This window comes from Thunnus albacares, chromosome 3, assembly GCF_914725855.1.
Source record: "Thunnus albacares chromosome 3, fThuAlb1.1, whole genome shotgun sequence".
Classification (NCBI taxonomy): domain Eukaryota; kingdom Metazoa; phylum Chordata; class Actinopteri; order Scombriformes; family Scombridae; genus Thunnus; species Thunnus albacares.
Window position 1 is genome coordinate 24,259,393 of NC_058108.1, and position 17,888 is coordinate 24,277,280.

A 17,888-nucleotide genomic window follows, 5' to 3' on the forward strand; every position below is an offset into this window, starting at 1 on the left:
CGAATAATTTATGTCATTGTCATCTTCACCATCATCACAATCATCACTTTAATGGAGAACATAGACCACATCACTTCCACACACACACACACAGTGCGGCAGACAATTGTGACCGTAAGTATTCTCTGCCACTCTGGTTCACCTGCAGAGCTCATAATTTCCATCGCAGCCAATAATTTTCTTTTAATGTACTTGATAACATGCCGGAAAGCGTTTCAGTCTGTGTTGAGTAGTGATAATTACACCGGTCAGTGATTGTTTTCATCAATGACAGTTCTATGTGCTGTGAACATTATTAGACATAAAGCAGTCTGAGTGTGCTGGTAAATTGCCATGCCCCTAATCAGAGGTGGGGGGTTGAAACTTTTGAAATATGTTTTAATCCAGAGCCGTCAAACCAAATAATGAAAGTCAGGTCCGTGTGGGTTTTCACTGCTCCTGTTTAATTAGCTCAGAAGAATAGAGGGCAGAGTTGCTTTCTGTTTTACTGACACCTGACTCAGACACAGTGACTACACTTAACCATTCCCCCGCACGAATGTACCACAATCAGTTGTCTCACTCAAGGCAACATTGAGTATTTTTGTGTTATTATAAGAAAATCGCAGAATTATTATTTTAGTAGTGCAGCACATAACCTGTCACTAAAGCCTGACTAAACTTTCAAAAAACAAAGGATATGCAAAGCAGTAATAATACGAATAATGTACATACTTTTCTTCCCGAGTTGAAACATCCAATTCCCTTTCGGATCATTGGTCCATATTACAGCTTACTTCAACTGAACTAAGTTATTACAGGGGCACAAACATAAGAAAATGTAAGAAAATTTATTTTTCTAAGTAATAACAGATTTAAGATCCATACCTTACAATTTTATCTTGCAATTATGAGACAAAATATCACGTTAGTATGAGAAAATAATTGTGGTATTATCAAACATAAGTGAACAGTAAAAATGCTGCTGGTTATTTGAAAAGCACTGCTGAGAAACAGTTTACTGCCAGCTGGTGGCATCAATCAATGCTGCAAAAGGAAATAAGCAGGACCCACTGAGAAAGTCTGGATATGAACCTGTGAAGTGGTTTATTGAGTAGCGACTGGTAGACAGCTAAACAACATGCAGTTATTCAGAGTGTGCTTGGTGTGTGTGAAAACTCTTGATAATGCCATCAACATCAACGGATCTAATAATGGTGTCTAATAAGTATTATACACAGAAATTAGGTTTGTCTGATGCATACTACTTAGATCATTTTATAGACATATAGCGGGGAAATCTCAGCTTAAAATGACATCACACATGGCATAGCATTACTCCCATAATGGCTAAAATAAAGTTGGGCTGTTCTCTGCTTAATGTGCTCTCTGCAGACGGTGTCTGTATTCAGCCAAAGACTGTTTGTGAGTGCCAACATCAACATTGTATGACCGCAGGAAGATGTGTTTTTGCTGTTCAACAGGGACAACTGAGTAGCAACTCCTCTCTAGAGAAATTAGCTCATCACATCATTTAAGCATCTTCCAGTTATATCAACATTTTAATCTGATCAGTTTCATAGGTCTGAATCAGGTCCTTCAGTATTTGGACAAGGTAGTTCTTGAAGTACGGTAGCCTACAGCTGTTAACTGAATGTTACATACATTTTATTAACATTTCATATATAATGCTGCTCATATAATTTTCAGGTTGTAGATACAGTCATAAACATTAATAAGTCAGCCATTAAAAACTAGTGTTTCTGCCTTCTCAGCCAACAGGAGGTGGTTAGACATGGTTAAAGACATGGTGGTTAGAGCTTCTTTTACCCTTTAGTTAGTTGCAAATGTTGAAAGTAAACCTAACATGATTCTATAAGGGATCTTAAAGTTTACTGACTCTATAGCTGGATTTCATGATGGATTTGAATTTCATAAAAGGCTATCAAACCCCATGCTTGGTCAACAGGCTTAACATATACAGTTTATGTGCACACAGACGGCACAAAAAAAAAACACAGCTGGAGTTTGATGCAGCCCACGAAGCACTGAGAGGAAACTGATCACAAAAAGCTTCTTATTAAACAGAAACATCAAAAAAATATTCTTTTAACTTTAAAAGAAATTTATAATTATTTATTTTTGTAGGACATATATATTATTTCAAATAAAGAATATTATAATATTTTTCTCTCCTCCTACTACCTTCTCTCTAAACCTGCATAACAGCAAGAGAGACGGAGACAAAGTCACTCAGCATTTCAAAGCAAAGTATTTTTCCATGGCTGGGCAACAGCGGGGCAGTTAGCCACAGTAGGGGTATTTTTCCACACTGCAATCCCTCCTGCCAATTTGTTGACTGGCTGTTCTATTGAAAGACAGCCACAGGATTTCCTCCAGCTAACCAGAGAAAGAAGTCTTCCTTCCATTAACGAGCTTAGCTGTGGCTTACCAGACCTCAATCGCAGCCTTAGCAGGAGAAAACTTGTGAAGTGCAGTGCAGCAAAATACATCGGTTGATTAAGGCCAGATCTCTATTTAAAATTAATTATCATTAACTGCTCTCTTAACAAGTCTGTGTGAGGTTACCTTTCTCATCAGTTACAAAATTCACAAGGCAGGGATTTTTTTCTTTTCATCTTCAGAAAACCTTTGTGAAAACATGAAAAATAACAAGACATGACATCTAAAGTAAGTAACATTATTCCTATAGTGCCTTTCAAAGCCTGCGTTACAAGGTGCTTCATAGGCTTAATGCATTTCCTTAAAGCCAGCCAATTATATTTTGCTATTTCATGTGTTGAAGCTGAAATTTCAGACTAATTGTGTAAAATGCTTTGAATGAAAGCACTTTATAAATGTAGTCCGTTTGGTGGTGCTGGATTAAAGTCAAGAGTCACCAAAAAAAAAAAAATCAGGGTTCATCCCCTGGATACTTTTAATATCCACAGCAAATTTTATGGAAATCAGTCCACAAGTTTTTAAGATACTGAAGATATTCGATATGTTGGTCAAAGGAAAATTGTGACCATGACAAAAGAGAGGAATCATCAAAATTATTATAAATTATGAATGTCTCATATATTCTGAACTGGTTTACTTTTCTTCTCTCACTATACTGAATATCTACAGTAACTAGAAAGACTTGAAACATATAACAAGAATAGCTTTAATTTGGTGTTGATTAAAACAAGTCCTTCAGAATATGCTGAACTGAGAAATTTTTGTAATTTGTTAGTGAAATTAGTACGATACCGGCACGCATTACATAAGCAAGAGCTCATATCCACAGATCAAGGATATCAAAGTCAATTAGCATCTGTTAGGATGTGACAAGTCTGTATCAAGTACATAGAGTTCCAATTAAGCTGCCCACACTTCCTAATTACGGCCATAATTAGTTGCAACTTTGTTCCGCACAAGCTATTTTTAATACTATGTAATTTCTAATGAATGACCAAACAAGCAAATAAAATAAAGTAAAACCAACTCCAAAAAAAAATACAGGCTGCTACCTCGCTTTCATTAAAATTTTGCAAGATTATTCAATGAGCCATCACTGGGTTAGGTGGTTATTTTAAGCTTTACAAGAGGTAAACCAGCGATAAGGGTTTTCTTACTGTCAGTTGAAAGTGGCTTTGAGATGAGAGCTGTAGTGAGGTTCTCTAAACAGAATTACATTTCCACACATGTGCAATGGCGGGTTACTATCTTACCACTGTTTTTACTCTTGGAGCCATTGTTAAACAAGTTACTGTAACCACCACTGTGCAGCGGTGTGATTCACTGATGTGTTTTTAATTGTTTTTGGACAACAATGGAGCTCTACGGCACAGAGGAATACAATATATCAGGCTTTAGACACATACACAATACTTGTAAGTAGGATTACTTCATTGTTAGTTTGGCTCTACACATGAGATTTGTTGACAAGAAAAATATAGAAAATCGCCAGCCAAATCCTTTAACTATTTTCCTCAAGCTGCCCTCTGAAAGTGGCATGGCTTATAGCCTACAGTTATACATAACTTGTCATAGGGTTTATCTATAGGTAAAGTGTCCAGGTTCCTTGTTTTGATTAGAGCTGAAATTATAAAATCAAGCGACAGAAAATTAATCAGCAACTATTTTGATAATCAATTCATCTTTTCATTTTTCAAGCAAAATTATTATAATATTTGCTGGTTCCAGCTTGGCAAATGTGATGATTTGCTGCTTGTCTCATGTGATATGTGATCATGTAATCACTGAACATGATGGGTTTTGGACTGTTCAAAAAAGAAAAAAAAGAGCTCTGAAGATGCCACACTGGTGAGAAATTGTGAGTTTCTGATCATTTATAGACTAAACGATTAATCAACAAATTAATTGATAATGACAGTCATGAGTTGCAGACCTTGTTTTAATTCATGTAAATAATAAAGCTTTCCATGACTAAGTATTTAGAAAACATGTTAAAAAAAAGTCAACATACTCTACATAAACAAAGTTCTTTAGTTCATACATGTTACTGCACTCTGTATTTCTAATCAGGGCTACAGCTCAGCAGTGTACTTAAAAAAAAAAAAAAATACTCACAGAAATCCATCACCAATAAGGCCTTTACCCCTTAATTGTCTGCTAAGCAACAACAATGAAGAATCAAAGCCTTTGAAGATAAAGAGAAGCCATTAAGCTTCCACTGCTGCACCAATCATTATCAGCCAAATCCCAGCGACAAGGCTCATCACAGGGGTAAAATAAGGAGTAGATAAGGCAGGAGCTAATGATGATTTTTCTCCCAACATCCAGAATGAAAAGCAACAAATGGGCGATAAAAAGCCCAAAGAGGTGTCACAGAAAGACTTGAGGGAGCTGACAGAGGCTAATCACCAGGGTTAAAAGCTTTCTGAAAAGACAAGACCGAGGCAGCCCAATCGTGTTTATGACTTGTTCAGAATGCTGGTATGTGGGTTATATTTCTCCTCATGGTAAAAAGTGTGAAGAGCACTATCTGGAATCTTCTGCTTTGTGGCAACAGGGTAAAAAATTGGAAATTATGTTTCTAGAGGAGGTGATGAAAAAGCTTGTTCCCTGCAATCATTTTGGCTTCCCATGACATCTTAATAACAAGATGGCAGCAACCCCACCACTCTCACGCAGTTAAAGTAATGGCAGTTTCTCAAAGGAGTTGTCTCCTTTCAATATAATGACATAACTCTTATAACCTGGATTTAATTAGCCATATTGATTCATGAAGCTGTCAGACTCCACCACAACAGATGTATTTCTGTGATATACAATACAGTTCTCATTTATCAGGCCTATTCTGAGTTTTCCCTGCCTATTGTCTTTATTTGTGTTAAATTTAATCTGCCTCAAAGTGAATTCAATATAAAGCTTTGGGAATCCCTAAACAGGGCCAACATGCGCAAGACATAATTACGCTCTAACAAAGGATCTATGATCAAAGATTTACGATGGAATCAAGCAAGTCAAGAGACTTGAGTTCAAGAAATTCAATATTTGCCAATATGCTTTTATGCTAGCTTAAGTGACGCTACTGATGTCTTTCAACATGTAATAAAATGCACAGAAGTGTACATGCGCTCACAAAAAAGCATGCACACAAACACTATACTGTTTGAGGTTTAACCATGTCCAATACAAATAAGTTATACAGTCACAGTGTATGTGCATGCGCTCTAGAGCATTATTGCCACCACAGATGCTGAGCATATAGATATGTGAAGTATGTGTGTTCAGAAATGTATTTATGCCTTATATAACAACCTGTTTACTTATTGGAGAAATACCATGACTGTAAAGTTATTTCCTCACATTCTCAGTCTTGTTATAGCTGTGGAGAGAGGATCTGGCCCTGCTGTGTTGAGCCTTATTCTGCTGAAGCTTTGATCAGGCGGTTCACACAGGCGACAGACTATACCACCTAACAGGGGAAGTACTGCAGTGCTTGCACAGTGGGTGGGGGTTGATGCAGGGACTTTCCACACCAAGACAACCCTGCAACTTAAGAGAAATAGCACTACCTCATATGTTCTCACTCTCTGATAAATTTTGTGCAGCAGAACTTTTTCAACTGGATTTCTGACACAGGAAGTCTAGCTTTATCACCGTTGTAGATAGGTTACAAGAGTTCTATATTTATTATGATCAATGTATATAATTAGAAGCTTAAATTTGGACGGGACAAACCTTAGTTTCGTTAGTTAAATTTTATTTCTTAAAGGTTTTAACTGTACGATATCATAATCAATGCACACACAAAAAAAAGCACACCAAAATTGCTGTCCAATATAATTTGTACACAACATGCCCAGTGGATATTACATGGAGTTAAAAAATAGGCTGTTGTAAAGGCTCATAACTTTGACAACACTGGATTATCTTGAATTAATGAAACATCCACATCATGCTGACTACTGAACAACTACTGTACAACAATGTAGAGATACCACATTGAAACCTTGCTGCTCTTATCATCCAATCTAATTGATTCTCAATGATCTCCTTTAACAGTGTTAAACAAACACCGCAGACAACAGCAGTGTCACAATAACCACATTGATTGAATAATAATGGCTTATGCTGTTGTTTTGGTGTTGTTAACCTTCATGGATCTAGATAATGGGAGCAGTGGGTTGTGGGACAGTGGGAAAGCTGTCTCCTATTGCTCTTGCTGCTTCACTGCATGCTGTACCTCAAACTGCACCAGCTATGTCCACAATTGATGAAGCACTTGGAGGAAGGGGGGGGGGGATGTTCTTGAAGATATTTCTAAGTTAATTTCAGCTTATACTTTTGCTGTGGATGTTGCCTCCAACATGAAAGCAAATATACAGGGAATCAATGGCAGTTTGTGTGTGTGGTGGCCCAAGACAAGAGCAATTGTTTGAATGACATTCCTTCATAGCTTCAATCCATGTTGTCAAGAGTAACAGTGAAGTGAGCTAAGAGTCTCAACACTAGAGCATGAATCTTAACATGGGCCAACAGTGACATAACATTTACACAAGAGGACTGTTGACATTTCTCTGCCATTGCAAAGGTACAGAGCAGCTTTAATGTGAAATCCCTCCACCCTCAAGTTTCCTCCTTGATGTTCCAACATATGAACTTGTAATTGACTCTGCTTTTGACTTCATATCTGGAGGCAATGATATTGTGTGCGTTTTCAAACGCATGTAGATGAAATCTCCGTGACTATTGAGTCTATACAATGCATGCTGTGAGCAGTAGTGGGTTGTGAAGCTGTCCTATTATCATTATTTGCCTACCTAGCAGAAGGGAAGAGTAGATGAAAGCAGATGGAGGAGGGAATAGCTGCCTAAAGCCATCAAATCATTTCAAAGGAACTCCAGGTCCAAGTGCAGAACAAGTAGCTCCGTAACAATCATAACTACTGGGATACATGGATGACATGCCTTAGTGCTTCACAATACTTAAAACGTTGAGTTTTAGGGAGCCATTAATCTTAAGGGTAACCTACAGCAGAGGAATGAATTACACTCAAGTTACAACACAGAATTCTCTAAGAAACCAATTTATTGTTATAACAACCACAGGCACAACAGTACATGATATTGTGACTGTAAGCTGCAACTATTCTTTTACTGTTCTACATCATTTCCCCCAGACTTCACCTTTTGAGGCACCATGTGCAACATGTAACTGTCTGAGAGGAAATGTTCTTTCATTTTGATAAATATTGGCACTATATTTTGAGTCACACACACACCATCCAGGTGTGTCCAGCTGTAATACTCACTAGTGCATAAAATGCATTTGTTGACAATAACTATAATCTAGAATGATGCCAGCCTTATCCTTTAAAGCTCATAGGAACAGTTGTACAGCAACTTACTCTTATATTGTAGTTACAAGAACAGTTTATTTTGGTTTAGGACAAAAACAGATAATTTAATTATTCGTACATTTGTTAAAGAATTTGCCCCACTAAAGGGCCCGTAATAGGGGCTAAACAACAAATCTTTGCCCTGTGGCCCCCTAAGAAGTTAGACCAGCCATGTATCAAGTGAAATTGTTCAGTAGGTTTTGAGTTACATCTTTAAAATAAAATTGTTACTGTGGTTTTCCCTAAAAGTTCATGAGCAAATCTCAGAAACTGTAACAATAATTAGTATCAGAGCAGTTTCCATTCCCCTACTTTACAACTAATACTTCGACTTAACACAGACTTACCAACAACTAGGGATGATGTCACCCCAAATTTAACTCTGCCCCAATGAAAATTTATAATTGATTTTAAAGCTAAGGTAGGCGCTATTCTGGAAAAGACAAAAAAGATAAAAAAAACACCAGAATTTGAGAATACAATAGTAAACAACAACCTTTACTAAACAATAAACAGGACCACCTCTCACTTGTTTGAAGTCTGCCACAAAGTAATGAGTGTCCAATCTCCTGCTTGAATACAAGTGATATTGCATCTCTTTCATTATCCACCTCGAAAACCTCCTCAGTCTCCAGTCCATCAGAGAGCCGGACCCACACCCAGACCCGAATTCGCAGCTCCAAACTGAGTCCCAGAGCAACAAGTAGCACCAGGACGCAGAGACGGTTCAGTATCCAACCTAAAGCCACAGTGATGCACAAAAATCTATCACTGTTTTTCACTTCTGGGAGCCGAGTTCACATTCATTGAAAGTCTCTCACTCCGGCTTTGTTGATAAGATTTTGCGCTGTTCAGTTTCCCCCGCACTACAGGCAATAGTCTGATGATTGCATGTTGCTTTTCATTCTGCTTTCTGTTGATATTCCCCTTTTTCTTCTTCTCTCTCTCTTCTGCAATTCATGCAGTCCCGTCACTTCCTATCCATTGGTATCCCACTGCTCACCTGGCCTCCAAACTTTCTGTTTTGCCTGGCTAGCCTTGTGGAAGACTCCAGCCCTGCGCAATGAGTGCAAGGGCAGTGTGCACACTGGTAGGCAGGTAGGTAGGTAGACAGACAGGTAGGCCATCCAATCATTTCATGAAGTCCAAAGGAAATGATTGGATGGACTTTTTACAGGCCTGCAACAGCCACAGATACAAAATTTTCTTCTTTTTATTATCAGAGCATTTGTTTTGTTGATTGATGTCTGGATGTGAAGAGAATTTCAACAAATATAACAAAAAATGCTCCTAAAATAAATTGCCTACCCTAGCTTTAAGATTTTATTGATCACCAACAAAGCAATACATTGTTTTGATCCAAGCTCATATGTCCATTCAACAGAAAAACATTCTTCTCTCCAATGAACAAATATGCCTTTTTTTCACATCTTCCAAGTCCAAGCTGAAGATTATGGAAGAAAAACCCTTTGTGGTCAAAGCCCCACAGCTACAACTATGAAGCTGATGAATCGGTCTTTTTGATGAGTCTGCCTATTTTTATAAACTTGCTTTTTATTTGACTCATGTACTAATTTAGTGAAATACTATTTTGTTTTTTGCACAAGCCTTATATTGCCACCACCAACATTTTATTATTATATATAGTACTTTTATTGTTCCCTTTTCTGCAAGTGTTTATACATGGTTTTCACAGTTCTGTTCCCCTGCTGTTTTTACTGTTGCTGTTAAGTACTTACTAACTGTAAAACACTTTGTAGATTATTTTTAGAAAGTGCAATAAAACCAAAACGTATGTACCACATTCAATTCAAGCATTGCTGCTTCCGTCTGAAGAACTAGTATAAATATTTAATTGAGACAGATGAAACAACTCCTCCCCCAAAAGCATCAAATGTATATTATATGGCCCAATTATATGAATTCAACTATTTGCATATCTTTGACATTTGATTTGCACTGGTGTCTGTTTGACCAAATGGCCAAACAGCTGCAGCACCAGTCATACACTCTACCAAGTTTTATTTTCTTAGACAAACACCATTTTTCCTGTGACACATTTGATGTTTTGACTTATGTTCACAAATTACGTAACCACAGAACATGAACCCTTCTGTATGAACTGTCATGTTACACCATAATTAACAGTGCAGGTAGCAGCGCCTCATCCAAATGTGACAACTGCTAGACAGAGCCGACAGTACCTTTCATGTGCTTTGTGATACAATACATACATTACTTCAATGCAGGCAGTTACAATGGGTGTGTGCATAAAACATCATAAAATAAGCCTATTTGTGTTTAACCTAACAGTGTTGTAATGGTTTACTTGAGCTCAATTCTACATCATTGCTGCATGGTGAGAAGTCAAACTCCTAGAGGTCAACAAAAAAACAAAACAAGACTTTCAGCTGGTGGTAAGCTGCTGTTTAAGAAAATGAGAGGTCAATCGTTTTAGAGAGAAAGATTTTTTTTTTACAATGCACCTTAAAGCTGGAGTTCAGGACTTTTGTCTCCCCCTTCTGGCAGTGAGAGTAATTACAAAAACACTGTTGACACATGCTTACCTCATAGGCTCCACCGTAGCCTACTCCGTCACTACTGTTGCAACTGTAAAACAGTGGATAAATTGTTTTGAGCAACCTCCAACCCCTGCAAAATGACTCGTTTTACTATCAGAATTTGATCCATTCGGTCCGATAACATTTGGAAAGTCTAGAGGAGCCACATGATTAAATTGTTTTATCTCCATTCAAGTTAGCACTAACCGGAGGACTAACCGGAGGTTAGCCACTCACCCAGCAGAGGTCTCTAGTGTGTATGCTCTGCCCATAGGGCATTAAAAACTCTGTATATTGTGAAATGTACCTGGCAGTGATAGACTTAATCAACATTGTGTGAAATCGTTTGCCAAGGGCTTGATTGTAATATTCATTTATATGTAAGATCTGGTATTGTAAATCAAATGAAAACAATGCATTTGTTCTAATTAAGATAATATGCTAAAAATATGATTAAATCCAATAATTTTGTGACACCAAAATAGCCTACCAGACATATACTCACTCTGTTACCACCTGGCTCAAGGCTGGCAACTAAAAGGAATGTCAGACACAATTATAATACAAGTAATTACATTAATTTATTGAACCAAATAACCAAAATAATTATAACCATGAGATATGTGTAAGCAGCACAGAAGTCAGTAGTGTGTGCAATGTATGGATGATTGTAGGTATGGTGTATTGTGTGTTGTAAGGTGCAGCAAAACAGGAACAGATAAGACACATTCACTTCTGGTCACAAAGTGACCTGCCTCCTTTGTTTGGACACGCAAAATTGCAGCTTTCATTCAGGAAATATTGTTTGTTTATTTACTTGTTTTATAACTACATGGCAAAATAATAAATGCAGCAGAGAGGAAGAGATGCAGCTTGGCTGTAGTGAGTGAAAAGACATTGTCAGAGTAATGATAGTAAAATGTTGGATAAAATGCTGCATAATTTACAACTTTTTGGACTGCTGTTGATAGCCCATTAGCCATGCCAGCTACTGCAGTTTATGTTTACAACCCTACCCACGCCATTTCCTGATGTCACAGGTTTGAGCAAATGATCCATCCAACTCCGCTTACCAACTACCTGCTGGGCGAAAACACAGCAGAGCAAGAATAGCAAGCAGAGTGGGTGGGGTGGTCACAACTCGTAAGTTGTACTTGGCAACAACAACTAAAAAAGTTCAGTATACAGTATTAGTGATCTGAATTTAAACTGAGGAAGCAAATGTGTTAAGTGAGGAGGAATTGAACTCCAATTGAAAGCTTGAAGGCATTGGCTTAGGATTCATTAAGAATGGCTGGCTCTTCAAAAACAACCGTTAAAATCAGCATGTAATTACCAAGCAAGTGAGACGAATTCCTAATCTGAGAGGCTGCGGGGCTTCCAGCGCCCATGGTCAAAATCGCACAGCAGTCCAGATATGGCTCACTTAAATGTGATCAGGAAATCTGTTTAAGAAGGTGCACACACACAGGTGCTCTGCATGTTTTGGGTTAAGAAACATAATCACAGGAAATAGTAAAAATGCATCTACATAATCTCTTTAATATTTCATAGGGTAAGAATGACTGACTAAAGGTGGTCTTCATCAGGTACTGGTGCTAATGTGAACACTAATTTGCCATCATAGTGCAAACTAAGCAAACATGTATACTATATAGATATACGTGATATGGACTATAAAATTGTAAATCCACCCAGGCAAATTGAAATTAAGCTGGCTGCCTGCCTCCCTGCCAGGCCAAAAAACACAGTCAAGTAGAGGATGTGTTTGTCAAAGCAGAGATCTACAGTCAGTCCATGTTCAGTCAGATGTCAAATATTCTATGTTTAAAGCTCAAACTGGCATCCTCCCTCTACCTCCCCATCTTCATGCTCACTGCATTATTCATAAAACTTCCATAGACTGGTGCATGGGAAAGAAGTCTTCAGCGTTCTGTGTTATGATGTGTAGCCAAAAGCAGCAGAGTTTTTCATCCTTGTATTGCATAATGCCAGTTGTTTGGATTTATATTCAAATGGAGTAGAGGTGCAAAGTCATGACAAATATCATAAAACAGGCTGACCATAATCTGCATATATCTGACTTTCACATGTGGCAATCATCAGAGCTTATTATCTCATTTGCCTTCACAAAGGAGCTTGTGCTGCAATTCAAGATGCCATTTCCATGACTCAGGGATATATTTTTCATTGATAAAGAAGCACTGAATTCCTATAGATCAAGGTCACAAAATCAAACAAATCAAAACCACTGTATATAGGAACCCAAAAACAACAATAGTGTTAACATTGGATTTCTCAATGGTGTGTGACCAAAATTGACTAAGGTGAACAAGGAAAAGAGCTTGTTCAAGGACAGTGTTGACAGTATGTCACACTGGGAATTTCAGTTTTTTTGTAAAAGCTCATGTAAGAGTTTTTCTTCCACTCAACTATAAGGCCGCTTTTCTCAGCTCCTGACACTTTGACACTCTAAACATGCATTTTCATGTAAATTATGCATATCATACTATTTTCTCATAATAATATATATTTGCAGGGAAGCCCAAAGATTGCATGGCCTTGAAACAAAATATTTCAAAACACCAGCTCTCAAGATTACTAGAATGCATATCTTATCTTATGATAGCTGACATTAAAAGGGTTCGGTCACTCATAATGGCTGCTGTCACAGCTAAAGAGCGAGGCATTGACAACATCATGCAAGTAAGATTATTTACAAATATAATTATTTGTGCACTAAAATCTCAAATCTGATCAGAAAATAATAATTAGATCAACCATGATTGATGTAGTCACTCCCTCTCCTGAGTTGCCAAATGGTTTTCCAACACGTTTTTGAAGCCCGAACACAACCTTTCTAAACTTCTTCCACATGCAGATTTTCACGTTGTCGTCTGTCGCTGTCAAACAAACTCTTCTCAACTTATTCAGGATTCATCCACACCAGCCAGGCTTACTACTGATGTAGCATGGAAAAGTTTAAGCTAAAATGAAGAACAGTGCAATGGTCAGCATCTACTATCTCTCTCATTCATTTACTAAACCCTTCTCTCAGACTAGGGGGTTGTGGATTAAATGGAGATGTTATCAGGGCTCAGAGCAAGTCAATATTGCACTTGCACGTGTGTGAGGCTGATAGGGGCCATAAATGGATAGCCAGTGGCCCTAGAAGAAACCCATCTCAAGCATCACATAGAGAGAAGCCCACTGGATGAAGGGCAATGAGAAAGTGGATGGCAATTTGGGTTATCGAAGAACACACCAGAAATTTGATAATCTCAAAGACAGATGGTTGTGGCACTTTTCAACATCTTGGTGGTAGAGAAAGAGGAGGTTTATAAGATGCCTGCTTTCATTAAAAATGCAGAAGGACACCTTTGATTTAAACAATATCAGGGCAGATGTGCAAATTCCATTCTTTAAATAAATGTCATGTTCAGGATTTCTACGTCTCCCATCATGAATACAAACAGTTTTAAAAACAGTAGAATGAATACTGTCAGTTTGTTGTCTTGTCATGAGAAAATCCAGTGAACTGCAGAAGCCTTTAGATTCCCATTTACTGGTTTTAATTATTTAAAAGCCTTGTTAAATATTGTAAATACACACTTGCACAAGCACTGTATCGTCATCTGTTTATGGGATATAACAGACAGCCAGAGGGCTCCTGAAATATCCTTCTTTGCCTTTGAAGAAGATTGATTCCAATGCAGGGCAGACATTTTATTCCCCTTACACAGATGGCAGTTGTTTCCAATGCAAAGCAATTTAGAATGGAAATATGTCTGGCATTTTGTGCCCCAACAAGGTATCTAGTCTGTTGCATCGAACAGGAATCAAAGTCATAACTCAAAAAAAGGTGAATGTTGTGAAAAGCTGTAAATGAATTTAATGAAGACAATGCCTTTGCAGCATTTATCATTTAAATTAAAAAAAAAGTACCATTAACTCCAGCCGTTCTTTCCCCCCTTTGAGCATTGATTTTATATCACAGCAGACACATTGCTCTGAGTAATTTCACTCAAGGATTTAGTGCACGTTACACTGTAGCTCAAATAAATGTTATTTAATCAATAGGGAAGTATAGTGCCATAATAAAAATCTTGAGGTCCTCACATATACAGTGCCCTAAATCATTTTTCTATTTGCTGTGTTCATCAGTGTTATCTGCCAATAGAAATATAGCTTTTTTAATTCATTTTTTGGCTGGACCGGCCATGGACCAACCCTATAACCCCGAATGTCTGACCGTCACTGACTCACTGAGTGATTAAGTTAAAATTAAATTTTAAAAATTTCTCTTTCAAATCAAACATCCTAAGATATGAGTGGAAAGTATTGTTCTTGCAACTGCATTTATACCCTTTTTTTGACTCAAATGTTGCTTAACTATGTCATGTGATATGCTACTTCAGTACACTTTAATAAATATTACTGAGACCACTACAGAAAATTGCAGATGGACATTTAATATCCAGGAATTCATTGGAGACACTACCACTGACTATCCCTTAACAAATTGGCAGTTTCGCACATTGACTGTACACAGTCTAGCCATACTTAGCCATACATACATACATAGCCATACTAGGTTTTGACCTAGTCTTGTTTCAAGTTTGGGTGATCCTGCTGAAGGCGTAGGCTGCTGAAGAACTTGTCTTTCTCAGTTTTATTTTGTACTCTCTTCTAGCCACATCAAGCAATATGTTCTGTTAGTCCATCCTAAAACATTATGTGCATGTTTTTATGATATAAGGTAAATCACTGAGTGACTGAAAAGTGGACGCTATACCAAAGGACAGAAAAAGTGTGAGAAAAAGTGTGTCTGTGAGTGTGTGAGAGAAAGATTGTATTCAGTATAGCTGCTGCCTTCCCTACAGGACAGACAATGATTGATGGCTAACTTTGACTGTTAAAAAATGTATTTTCAACCTGACAATCAATCACCTAGCTCACAGTCTCAACCTGCAAAATACTGTCGTATTTAGAAGGATTTGTTGCTAGAGACATGGGAAAAGGGGTCTTAGAGAAGCATCATAGGTACACTGCTGCCTAAGCTTGCCATGTCTATGACCTTCCCTGCAGATTTGGTCAATACAACTAGTTTGATATTGCAACACCATGCCCTTCTCTGCTCCACATGAAAACCTATATACTCTCTCTAGGTGGGAGAATCCTTAGTGACTTGAGTTATTAGGATTACTGGAACACAGCATCCTGGGATACAGTTGCCAAAAGCATTTGCATTATTTCTCATCATGCCACAGCAGGAAGACAACATACACTCTGTGTATTGTTGATGCCACAAAGTGAGCAGATTTCCTGTGAGGAATAGTGCCTGCTGGCTGCAATCTCGCTTGTTATTATCCCTCTCCAATCTGAAGATAGACAGGACCAGCTGCAACCAAGTCACCTGACCATGCATCATTTTCACTGCTTTTCTTTTTCCTCTGACAGGAATTGTGCAGTCCAGTAGCAAATGTAAAGCATCTCCATATTAAGACAGCAAGGGATTATCCATGTATAGTCTGTGTACCAGTGCAGCCTGCCACCCTCTCTACTCTTCCTTTTAAAGCCAAGTTTGAAGATGACACATTTTGCCTCCTTGTGTCTCAAAAATCCTAATTTTGTTTGCTCAAATGACAATAGAGTTCTGAATATTGTAATCAGATTAGAGTCATTTATAGAGAAGACCCACCAACGCGCTGGGACCTGAAATTATGTCTGACAGACTGGATTTTTACATGACAGTGTAGTTGTTGTTGTAGAGGGGAGTTGGTTGCTAAAGATGGATAAGACATTTCTTAATTACACCAACACTTATCTTCAGAGACCTCTGCCAAGGATATGAGTGAGGCTGGCCCTGAGTCATCCAACTCTGCCTCCTCCACAGAGGGCATGTCGGTTGGGTTTAGGAGATCCTCAAAGTGTTCCTTCCACCGCCAAACAATGTCCCCAATCAAGGTCAGCAATTCTCCACCCCTGCTGAAAACAGCCTGGGCTAATCCCTGCTTCCCCGTTCCTGAGTTGCCTGACAGTTTGCCTGAACTTCCTTGATGCCAACAGACAGTCCTTCTCAATAGCCTCACAGAACTCCTCCCTCACCTGGGTTTTTGCTTCAGCAACCACCTGAACTGCTGCCCTTTTGGCCCTTCGCTATCCATCTTCTGCTTCAGGAGACCCCTGGGCCAGCCAAACCTGAAAAGTCTCCTCCACCACTGGTGTCCGTCAGTAGGTTCTTGGGTTTCTGCCCAAACAGGCACCAATGACCTTCCGGCCACAACTCTGGGCAGCCGCCTCCACAACCGAGGTCCTGAGCATGGCCTACTCAGATTTCATATCCCCAACCTCCCCCAGGATGCAGGAGAAATTCCTCCAGAGGTGGGAGTTGAAGACCTCATGGACATGGGCTTCTGCAAGATGTTCCTAGTCCACCTTCTCTACTTGTTTTGGTCTCCCAGGTCTGTTCGGTAGCCTCCCCCACCACTTGATCCAACTCACCACCAGGTGGTGATCAACTGACAGTTCTGCTCCTTTCTTTACCTGAGTGCCCAAGACATGTGGCTGCAGATCAGAACCCCTTGTGGCTGGTGCTGCAGGAGTATGGTGTACCAAGGCCGTTGCTGTGAGCCATTCATTCCTTATATGACCGCAGTGAGAGCTGTGTCTGCATTCTAAGCAATACGTCAGACTTGTTCTCAGTGGGTGTTGCAGCTCTGCCAGGGTTGTCCCTTGTCACTGCTTGTGATTTTCATGGGCAAAATCTCAAGGCGCAGCCGGGAGGGAGGAGAGTGTCTGGTTTGGGTACCTCAGGGTTGCTTCTCTGCTTTTTGCAGATGATGTGGTTCTGTTGGCCTCAACACAGCATGACCTACAGCAGGCACTGGGATGGTTTGCAGCCGAATGTGAAGTGGCTGGGATGATTGCTTCCTCTGGGTTGGAGCGTGAGGTTGACAGGCAGATTGGTACAGCATCAGCAATAATGTGGGCGTTGTACTGGACCGTTGTGGTGAAGAAAGAGAAGAGCCAGAAGGCAAAGCTCTCAATTTACTAGTCAGTCTACATTCCAACCCTCACCTATCGTCACAAGATTTGGGTAGTGAATGACTGAATGAGATCACAGATAGAAGCGGCTGAAATGAGTTTCCACTGGAGGGTGTCTGGGCTCAGCCTTTGAGATAGGGCGAGGAGCTCAGACATCCGGGGGGGCTCAGAGTAGAGCCGCTGCTCCTTCACATCTAGTTAGGATGCCTCCCTCTGGAGGTGTTCCAGGCACATCCAACTGGTAGGAGACCCTGGGGCAGACCCTGAATATGCTGGAGGGACTACATATCTCTTCTGACCTGGGAACACCTTGGGATCCCCCTGGATGAGCTGGAGGGTGTTGCCGGGGTGAAGGATGTCTGGGTTTCCTTACTCAGTCTGATACCACTTCAAACCGGTCCCAGATAAGCAGCGGAAAACAGATAGATGGATGAATGGATCAATTA